Source organism: Pseudorca crassidens, chromosome 9 (assembly GCF_039906515.1).
Source record: "Pseudorca crassidens isolate mPseCra1 chromosome 9, mPseCra1.hap1, whole genome shotgun sequence".
NCBI classification, from domain to species: domain Eukaryota; kingdom Metazoa; phylum Chordata; class Mammalia; order Artiodactyla; family Delphinidae; genus Pseudorca; species Pseudorca crassidens.
This window is the reverse complement of record NC_090304.1, coordinates 53048831-53060253: the sequence shown is the minus strand read 5'-3', so window position 1 is coordinate 53060253 and position 11423 is coordinate 53048831. Positions and strand designations below refer to the sequence as shown.

The following is an 11423-nucleotide window of genomic DNA, read 5'->3' as shown; positions in this document are numbered from 1 at the left end:
GCAGATTTTCCTCCTACCCCTTTCTAGGGTGAACAGCCTGGCCTCACAGCCTCCTCCCACATTCCTTACTTCTACTCCTCTCTACTAGCCCTTGCCCTGAGCAGCCTGAAAATGAATGCGGAGGACCTCACCCATTTGACTGACTTGCCACTGCCTCTGCTTGATCCTCCCATTTGCCCCTCCGTATGCTCACCACCCTTCTCCACCCACCATGGGACTCCTTGCTCTTGAGCTTCCATCTGGGTTGGTACAAAGTCAGCAGTAGAAGACCATAGGGTGGGAGGGGAGGGAGTGGAGGGAAAGGAAGGGATTCATTTCCCAGCTCTGTCTCTGCTAGGTCAGCATGGGTTGGTTGCAGTCTCTACATGAAGTCACAGTCCCAGCCTGGCTGCCCTCCCTGGGCTCCAATAAACCCATCCCACCCTTGCCCTCCAAGCCTGGCAATGCTTTCCCTTCTCACTGTTGCTAGCCAGACATGCTGCACCATTCCTTGTCAGTTTCCTAAACCCTCCTTCATGCTCTCTTCAAAGTATCTAGTTTCAGGGTGCCATCTGTTTCCTGCCAGAACCCTGACTGACATGGCCCTGATTTGCAGTCAGAGGCTGGACCGGGGACATGCTATGCCTTGTGAGATGCTGGGTGCCTTCAAGGAGTTTTTGTTATTCAGCTCAGCTCAATTCCACCACACTCACCTCTCTCCAGCCCAACCCACGTGGGCCCAGGGCTGTTCTAAGCACTTTACAGGCATTATTTAATCATCACAGCAAATAACAAACCCACAAGGTTGTATTGCTGACTGTGTTCTGAGAAGAGGAAACCGGCTCAAATGAAGATTTGCCCAAGTTCATATAGTTAGTTAGAGGCAGATCCATGATTTGAACTCAAGTCTGGACTCCAAAGGCTGTACCTTAAACAGCACTCCTGTTGACTCCCACTCTGCCCTCTACACAGGAAGGTGAAAGGACCAAAGGAGACGGTGAGTGTGAAAGTGCCTTTGAGACCCTGAAGAGCCAACACACCTGGTTGGCCTGAGAGCTGTGGTGTGTCCTGTTGCTCCCCAGGGCCAGGCTGAGTCTTTGACAGGCACTTAAGGAGGTCAGAGCTGGCAGAGGCCCCAGAGATCAGACAGCCTCACCCCTTCCTGTGCTGAGGGAGAAACAGCCCCAGAGAAGACAAGTGGTCCCCCCAAGGTCCTACACTTGCAGTAGGAGCCAGAATTAGAATTTAGAATGTCTTCAGACACCCCATAAATCCATCAGGGAGAAGGATGTAGCACTCCCCGTAGAGAGAAGTTTAGAAGAGAGAGAAGCGGGTGGGGATCAGGATTGGGGAAGCTGATGATTTCTGGACTACAGAGTTTCAGACCTGAGGGATGCAAGGGACTTCAGAGCCCATCTAGAAGGCTCCTCTGATAGCCACTCTGACAAGGAAGCTCTACTTGCTCACCTCCAAGATAAGAAGCCCATTCCCATCAGAGGCAGCCTGTCCCACACTCCCAGTGAGCAGAGATCTGGATCCTGTGACTCTCTCATCCCCACGCCCGCTTGGTCCCAGGTCTTCTCTCTAGGACTCCACAGAACATGCCTGCTCCCTCTGCCCAGGTATGTAAGCCGTGCTCACGGCACACTTACTCCCCTCTTCTCGTTTCTCATTTCTGCTCAACTGTCAATCTCCTGTCTGCCCAAATCATATCTGTTTTCCAAGGCCTACTATAGAGGATACTTGTTGCTTCAGCCTGTACAGCCATTCAGACTACCTCTGATAGTAGCATCCAGATTTTCCTTAGGGAATCACCCCCCACCAGTTTTATGTGTATTTGTTTGTTTGTTTCTTTTAATTGAAGTATAATTGGCATGTAATATTATATTCGTTTCAGGTATACAACATAATGATTTGATATTTGTATACATTGTGGAATGATCACCACAATAAGTCTAGTTAACATCCATCCCCTTACACAGTTATAAAATTTTTTTTCTTTTTTTTTTTTTGCCGTACGCGGGCCGCGCAGGCCCAGCGGCCATGGCTCACGGGCCCAGCCGCTCCGCGGCATGTGGGATCCTCCCAGACCAGGGCACAAACCCACGTCCCCTGCATCAGCAGGCGGACTCTCAACCACTGCGCCACCAGGGAAGCCCTGTGATGAGAATTTTTAAGATTTATTCTTTTTTGTTTTTTGAAGGGAGGTTTCAGTTATTCAGTGTTTCCAGTTTTTCAATAAGGGATACAGATGGAAAAGCCAGGGCCTCTTCCCACAGAGTTTACAATCTGGGGAGAGAACAAGAGAGATATCACATAACAGAGGCAAATAATTCTAGGAGATAAATGTCCCTCAATGTGTTTTTCAAAATACAAGTTCTTGCACAAACGTGTAACTAAATACTGACTCCATGGTGCTTCAGTTATATCTGAAAGGGCTTTGAGAAAATAAGAAGTCCTGTTATTGGATAAAACTCGTGGTCCATCTCGCCTTTCCAGTAGCACTAAAGGAAGTTGTAGGGAGAGCAGAGGTTAACTGTCAAGATAGCTTTTAATTTGTAAATTTATCCAAAGTTTGAAAATATCATGGGGATTCTGAGGAATCCCACTAGTCAGTGAATGGCCTACCTATATGTCCACTACATCTACAGACTACACACACACCCACTCAGATGATTCTCAGAATGGGGGTATATGAGAAGTTAATTCTCATGTCTGGCTTTGTCATTCTTCGCCTTTCCCTCTCATATCTTCAATCACTTGTGTCACAGGACAAATATGAGTAGTTGGGAAGTGTTAAACTCTGACAGTAAAGCAAAATCAGAGTTAAAGGCAAATGTTTAATGAATCATGTTCAAACACACGCTAGTCAATGAAGAACTTTAGGTTCAAAGGGCCAGATATTCTGCATTCCCAAGAAATTGCAATCAGCTTCTCATTCTGGTTAACTATTTTCACCTTGCATTTTGCGGCCACAAAATTAGTGGTACATTTTTGAGCGTTGATCTATCATTCAAAGATTCAAATTAAGGGACTGAAAGAAAACATTTTGTATCTGTGTATTTGAAAAAATCTGTCAATGAACAAGGAGCCAGGTGTCAGTTTCCTATGGGGGGAATGTTCTCATGGAGGTACTGTAAGGGTAAGTCAGTCCACTTCATTTCTTGTTCTTTAACATTCTGTGGTGCCGCCATTTTCCTGTTCAGGTTCAGGAAGCTCATTCGGTGGTATTACAACATCCTCATAAGGCAGCTTGTCTTCTCACCAAGCATCATCAATCAAATCCAAGATCCTTCCATCTCTCTGTACCTCACTGTCCATTCTCCTGCAGCTTTAATCTTGCCAGATCTGCAAGCCAAAAAGGTTATTTCCTAAACATGAAGACTGAGGAGATGATGTAATCCAGCAGTAGCATTCTCCAGGCTTTTTAGCCTGGATGTGTCTTTTGGCATGATACTACCCTGGGAAAGACTCATCTCATCTGTTTATTTATAAGATCATAGTCCCTCCCAGCTGATTTTCCCGGTCACACACAGATGCCACCTTTTTGTAAAGTTTTCTCAGATCACTCCAGCTTCAGCACACATTCTGCCCTTGATCGGTTCCTTCTCGTCCTTATGATCCACTAAACAAGTTAGGTCGGCTTTGTGACTGATTGCTCAGGCATTATTGTTTCCAATTGCTGTGTGTAAATTTTGTATCAATGACTCAGCATATCTTTCCCCAATCTGGCCTCAATCTTTTCCCATCTGTCCCTCTTCCGGACACCTCTAACCCTGTCATACTTTCCAACCTTTGCACTTAAAGGTCTCTTTGCCCCATCACTAACACCTACTTTTCCTTCCAAACTCAGAGTTGGACGTCAGCTCATCGGGGTCAATATCGTATTTCCAGAGTTAGGCGGTAAGGTGCCTTCACTCTTCAAGGGTTGGCAGAGTGGAAAGCATAAGGCGGGCAGTGACCAGGACACCTCCACCATCCCAAGCACTTTGCCACACTCGCCAGAATAAGCCATTACCACTTTCCTGAACAAAATTTTTCTTACACGCGTGACTATCCCAATGCTTATAATGTTCTATCTTGTTCCTTTTTTCCCAGCTAACTCCCAGTCAGTCTAAAAACTTGGCTCCCAGGTCACCTCCTGCAGGAACTTTCTCTAAGCGCCCGGAAGAACGCGATCCCCGCCCCTCCGCAGGCCCCATAATTCCCTGGGCACAGTGAATGGTCCCCATCGGGAGCTTGTTGCATTGCCCGCCACAGGGTCTTCCCAGACAGGTGATGCCTATGTTCCCCGGGGCAGGGCAGTTTTATCCATCTCTGTTTTACAGCTCTGTAAACGTGCAGTTACATTAGCAAAGCTAGAACGCCTCCCCCCCACCCCCCGCTAAGAATGACCCTCGCAGGCCACCACCGTTGGTACAGGCGTGGGAGGCCGCTCCACAGCGTAAGATTTATTCTTTTAGCAACTTCAAACATGCAATCCAGTATTATTAACTATAGTCACCATGTTGTACATTACATCCTCATGGCTTATTTCATTCATTCATTCATTCATTTATGGCCGTGCCCCACAGCTCCTGGCATCTTAATTCCCCAACCAAGGATCAAACCCGGGCCGACAGCAGGGAAAGCGCAGAGTCCGGGAATTCCCGGCTTATTTATTTTATAACTGGAAGTTTGTACCTTTTGCCCCCTCCACCCATTTCCCCCACCCAAGTGTATGTGGTTTGAATAGAGATGACACACCCCCTACCAGCTTCTGTGACTGGGATAGGCACTGAGTCCATTTCAGGACAATAAGAGTCTGACCCAGGACTTCTGTCAGGAGGGTTGTGGGGGAAAGAAGCTCTTTCTACCGGTTTCATTCATAGAATAGAGTGTATGCATGGAATTCAGGCAGTCATTTTGTTACCGCAATATGGGATTCTGCCTGAGCATGGAGCATCAGTGAGAAAAGCAGAGACAGCTTCCTGAAGACATCATCTGAGCTCCTGGATCCAGCCATGCCTGAAGCTAGATATGTCAGGATTTTATACTTTTATGAGCTGAGAAATTCCCTTTTCTACTTAAGTCAGTTTGAGCTGGGTTTTCTGTCTGTTGCAACTAAGATTCCTGATTGATACATCCATCATCTCTGCAAACCCTAGTCCACACTGAACCCACATTCTTCTGCATTCCCATAGCCCTTATTGTTTAAACCATAAGATTCAAAAGTCCATGTTTATACAACCATGAACACATATGCCCTTATTAATTTTTTTTCCCCACGTTGCGCTGCTTGCGTGATCTTAGTTCCCTGACTAGGGATTGAACCTGTGCCCTTGGCAGTGAAAGCACGGCATCCTAACCACTGGACCACCAGAGAGTTCCCAATAGCTATTCTTTATGGAACACTTGCTATGTGCCAGGTACGAGGTGAAGCACTTTAAATACAATATCTTACTGTAATCCATACAACCATAAGATGTAGTTTTTTTTTTTTTTTTTGGAGCATGGGCTCTAGGCACGGATGTAGTTGTTTTTAATCCCCATTCTACATAAGGAAACTAAGACTCAGTGAGGTTAAGTTCTCACAGCTGATAATTGCAGGGCTAGGATTCAAACCCAGCTCCATTGGACCCCAGAAGCTGTGTTCTCGAGTACTCTTCCACCTTGCTGCCCAGGACACAGCATGTGTGAGGGTGAGGAAGAAGAGGCCACTGAGATCTTCAGTCTCCTGACACCACACCTTGCTGCACGTCTTCCAGTGCTCTTTTCACCACTCTTTGCTGCCTGCAGGGGCAGGAGAATGGTTAAGCTCAGAACAAGACAAATGTTCTGTGGGCTAAACTGACAGGCCAAGAGGAGACAAGATTGCAGAAGCACAGACACAGGCTCCTGATGAGTAATGGAATAAAATTACTTGATGTGATCATTAAACTTCCTCTGTGATTCATGCTGTATTTTCCTTGGTAACCCAGGCTTCTGAGACTGTTGACGACAGACATCATCCATGCTCGTCCTACCTCCCAACGCTTCTCCCCCACCTACTAGACAGACATTGAGTTACATCCTGGGTATTCTATGGTGAAAAAGATACACCTGGCCTGTCTTCTTGCAGCGCTTACAGTCTAATGGGAAAGGCAGAACCCAAATCAGTACACAGATAAATAGAAGACTGGGTTGGGGTTGAGTCCTATGAAGGAAACAAACAGGGAATTGGGTGGATGACGGTTGCATTTACCAAGAGACAGAAAACTGAAGGGAGCAGAGAAGGAAGTCATGAGTTCCAGCCACAGCATGTTATCCAAACAGAGATGTCAAGTAGGTAGTTAGATATAGGAGTCTAGCGCTCAGAGGAGAGAGGTGTGGCCGAGAGGTTGAAAGAACATCAGGCTCTCTCAGGTTCTATCTCTTCTTGGAAGCTTTCCCTGATAACGTAATTTCTAGTGATCTTTCCTTTCATTACCTTTATTCATTCATTCATTTATTCAACAAATTCTCAGTAAGGTCTACTCTGTGCAGACTTAGTGCTGGCTTAGTGCCCTTAAGGAGCTTATGTTCTAGGTGTGGAATCAACAAATAAAGTAGACAATTATAACACAGAATGGTAAGTGCTGTGTTCAAGGGAAATGTAAGGGGCTGTAGGAGAATGGCCTTCTGCATCAGCCAGGTCCAGCAGGAAGCAGATGGCCACGTCACATCAGTAATGTGAGGAGGCTCTATTCAAAGAGGTGGGCAGAGAGTAGGGAAACCACAGGGGGTTGTGAAGTACCCTGGATCTTGAAACATTTGGGCACCATTACCTCTCCAGGCCTGAAGGGGAGAGGAAAGGGGGTGGTTACAGGAATCCAGAGAAGAAGAGAGGTCTGAGATAGGGCTGACAGACAGTAGCTGTGAGCTTCAGTTGAGGGATGCAGCAAGAACAACAGTAGCAATATATACATATATTTTAAAGTTAAGTAGATCAGATTGAAAAACAAGGCAGGGAAGGGCTTTAAGGGAGGGCAGATGAAGGGAGGGATTAGGATTTGTAAATAGGATGGTCAGGAAAGGCCTCACAAAGAAGGTGGCATCTAAGCAAAACTTGAAGGAGGTGTATCTCTAGATGAGTTTTCCCCAGACCCCTTCAATTGGCCCACTTCACTCCCTCAATCCCCATCTCAAGGTCCAGGGCCTTGTCCCCAGCCTCTCTGGATTAGAGAGTTCCCTGAAGGTCCCTCTCAGACTACGGTTTCCCCAGGAGAGGAGTTCTGTTTCATCCTTCCTTTTCTCATCTAATAACACTAGAAGCTGCCATTTATTAAGCATGTGCATCACGCTCTTGGCATGTTACACACATTGGGCCATCTAAGCCTCATAGCAAGACTGCAAGGCACAGCTGGGGAAAATGAGGCAGTTCGGCCCACTTTCCATTGGCCCCTTGGCCAGCTGCCTTCCCTAACAGGGCTCCTGCCCCATCCTCACTCCAGAGAAGGGGAAATGGAAGATAGACCTTAAGTTTTTGAAGGACTGAAAAAGGGAACAAAGATTAGGAGTGTACTTGATGTCTCCATTGTGCACAAGGACCAAAGGGTAGAAGTCAATAGGAGGCAGTATTTATCAAAATGTGAGAACATCCTAACAATCAGAGCCTCAGATGCCTTGGAGGCAATGAGCTCCTTTTCACTAGAGGTGTGCAAGAGAAGCTGATCAATCTGTTGTCAAAAATGAAATATAGGTCAGCCCCTAGCCAGCAGCTTCATGCTGCCCAAGGGCCAGGGGCGTGTGCGTGACTTTCCTCTGCCCTGTGAAGGGTGTGCCTCCCACTGCTATGGGCCTTGGAGCCACTGCCCTCATTTTCTCTTGCTGTCTTGAATGCAGTCCAAGGGAGGTGCCTTGCAACCAGCGCGTTGAGCGCCAAGAAGGACCAGGAGATGGAACTGGAGCCACCACATTCTACTTATGAAGGAGATGAAAAGTTTCCAGGAATTAAGTCCAGTTTCATTTCAGTATAAGATAGGAGAAAATGGTGATCCCAAAGCCTTCTTCATAGAGATTTCCTGGACAGAAACATATCCTCAAACACCTCCAGTCATATCTATGAACGCATCTTTTAGCATCATATCATCAGCTGTAAAGCAGAGCATATCAGCCAAGTTACAGGAAGCAGTGGAAGGACCGCCATGACCCACATGTTGTTTGAATATGCGAAGGACAATAAACAACAGTTCATGGAGAATCACCATCCCTCTTAATTCTACGACAGCCACAAGAAATATCATCTTGTTTGAAATTCCTAATGCAGCCCCGTCAAGTGAGAAAAAAAGACAACTTTCAAAAGCCCAGAAGGAACTATATCCAATCTCCTGGGATAAACCGTATGGAAAAGAATATTTAAAAAAGAATGTATATATGTGTATAACTGAGTCACTTTGCTGTACAGCAGAAATTAGCACAACATTGTAAATCAACTATACTTCAATAAAAAGAATAGAGAATTAGGGGACTTCCCTGGTGGTCCAGTGGCTAGGGCTCTGGGCTCCCAATGCAGGGGGCCCGGGTTTGATCCCTGGTCGGGGAACTAGATCCCACATGCATGCTGCAACTAAGAGTTTGCAAGCCACGATGAAGATCCTGTGTGCCACAACGAAGACCCAGTGCAACCAAATAAATAAATTTTTTTTTTAAAATAGAGAATTAAAAAAAAAAAAAAAGCCCAGAAGCATAAGTTGGTAGATAAAGCAGATCACAAAGGAGAACTTCCTCGAGGATGGAACTGGGTTGATGTGGTGAAGTTAAGCAAAATTGGCTTTAAAGATGATGAATAGCACTTGGAATTTGAGACATGGGAAGAGCATCTTTTAAAAAATAAACTGGGTTCAAAATCTTTTATTACTTTTTTCTGGTATTGAAGTGACTTTTTATAAAAACAGATTTTTTTGAAATATTTCTTACATAAAAAATGTTTTAAGCTGAAAGTTCATGAGGAGATCTGGTTGTATTAAATTATTTTCATAAACTTACCTTAATAAAAGGTGAAAATGTTACTGATTAGTATACTTTATGAAGCCAGTTGAGCTTTGTAAATGGACAAATACGGGGAATAATAATCAATGTTAACTCATATGATCTTATTCTAGTCGGTGTAATTTTTTTAAAGGAATATGAAGCCCTTTTCAAACTCTCATCCCAGTGGGACAGAATACTGAGTGAACAATTAGTCCACAGCATGATCCATATTAATAGGCTTCTCATCTTAGTGAAGTCTTCATCTCTTCTTTCTCTTAATTACTGAAGCATAAATTGCTTCAGAGATTTAAATACTAGTATTTGAACTTTATTCATAATATTGTTTGTAGTTACTTTTTACTTTTCAAGGGTGAACTGCTTATTTCTAATAAACGAATATCTGTTTATACTTTTCCCCTGGTTTCGGTCACAATGTTCAATTATAAGAGCTTTCAATGGAATGTTGAACAGGAGAATATAAAAACAAATCTGCCAAATACATTAGAGAGCATTTGAATAGAAGTGCTGGTTCCTATTTAAAACATTTCTCTTTGCTGTATATACCAAAATAGATGGGAGTAAAAGATGCCTTAATATTTAATTTTTGTATTGTTTAGAGACAATGGTTTAAAGAAATTCCTATTTATTTAATATTTAATTTTGTATTGTAAGAGAAAATGGTTTTAAGAAATTCCTATTTATGTAGTTTTAGTTGTTTGTAACTGAGGTCTTCTAAATGGTTTAATATAAAACCACAATTCTGGTCTTGCTTCTTTTCAAGTATCCAAATGTATTTCTCAGCATCTTTAAAATAATAGACTTAGAAGTCTTTCAACTGCTGAACTGTAGTACATGCTTATTTTTTAAAAAAATCATTAACAGAGGAAACTATTGGTGTAGTTTTACCAGCAAGTTATTGATATGTATGTGTGATTCACAGTGATTCTGTATGTGCTCCCCAGCTATAAGAACACATAGGCTGGACTTACCTGGTGGCGCAGTGGTTAAGAATCCGCCTGCCAATGCAGGGGACATGGGTTCGAGCCCTGGTCGGGAAGACCCCACATGCTGCAGAGCAACTAAGCCCGTGTGCCACAACTACTGAGCCTGAACTCTAGAGCCCGCGAGCCACAACTACTGAAGCCTGTGCACCACAACTACTGAAGCCTGCATGTCTAGAGCCCATGCTCCGCAACAAGAGAAGCCACCGCAATGAGAGGCCTGCACACCGCAACGAAGACCCAGCGCAGCCAAAAATAAATAAATTAATTTAAAAAAACACAAAAACCACATAGGACTACTGCGGTGGTATCTGGAAGGGTTGATTGTTGGTTCCTCAAGTCACAGTTATGCAGCTTGGGTCTGAGTTTTTAAAGAATAGCTAACTTTTAAAGAAGTTTCCTTAGCAAAAGAGCAGTTGAGTTGTGACCATGGTTTTTACTGGGCTAACGCTGGCTTCAGTTAAATCGTTTGAATTATGAAGTAAATATAATTATGGTGAAGAAGTTCAGCCTCATTTTCAAATGCTGAATCACATTTTATTTCTTGAATTAATATGATATAAACATTAAAATTCAGGACCATTGGAATACGTTGATTTGTTTGCTTGTTTTTTTTAAAGAAATTGAAACTGCTACATTTGCTAGTGGAAGAAAATGGTTTTGCTCTGAAGATTCTGAAATTGTTCAGGCTTATGGTTCATAGATTACAAAGAATAATGCTAGTTAAATGCCAATGAACTATTTTTACTCTTTTTATATGAAATGTATAAATTTCGGAGGTGGGGTGATGGTGGCAGTGGTGCCTCTTACTACCTTGTGTAAAACAGTTGAACATTCTCATCAATATTGCCATCATCATCAATATCTCATCAGTACTGCCATCATCATTTTCTAAGTTTGTTTACTTAAAATTGTATGGAATGACACAATTAATAAGCAATAAAACCTCTATTACACACACACAAAGAAATATAGGGAATTCTTGGGTAAGGGATTTGACTAGATAACTCTGAGTCCTTCCAACTTAGGTTCTATCAATAAGTGATTCTAGAACTCTAACATGGTATGATTCTAAGACTGTGATTCCAAAATTTTATTAGGACAAGAGACAATCCCTAACTTCAGAGAATTCACAATCTAGTAAATGAGGTGGACAAATAGTGACTTTTCATAACTGTAATAAACACTCCTATAGATTAGATGCAAGGCTTGGCAGGATGTGGGAAGGAATGCTTACTGAGCCATGGCTGTTTCCTCAAGGCTGGTCTCAAGAACCACTTGAATCACAATCTCTCCAGAAGCTTTTTTTTTTTTTTTTAAATGCTAATTTCTGGGCTCTAGTCCAGATCTCCTGAATCAGAACCTCTGGAGTGGAACCCAAAAGTCTACTTCACTTAAAATAAAGGCCAAGGTGATTCTTAGGTAGACTGAAATTTGAGACTGCCTGCTCAGAGTCAGGATGACTCCCCTGAG

At 43.5% G+C, this 11423-nt stretch overlaps 2 pseudogenes; one reads left to right on the top strand and one right to left on the bottom strand.

The window, feature by feature from the left end:
- Positions 1-2616: 2616 nt before the first annotated feature.
- LOC137230606 (anaphase-promoting complex subunit 13 pseudogene) overlaps positions 2617-11423 on the bottom strand; it is a 69595-nt pseudogene continuing 60788 nt past the window's right edge.
- LOC137231320 (RWD domain-containing protein 4-like) lies at positions 8041-8791 on the top strand (annotated as a pseudogene).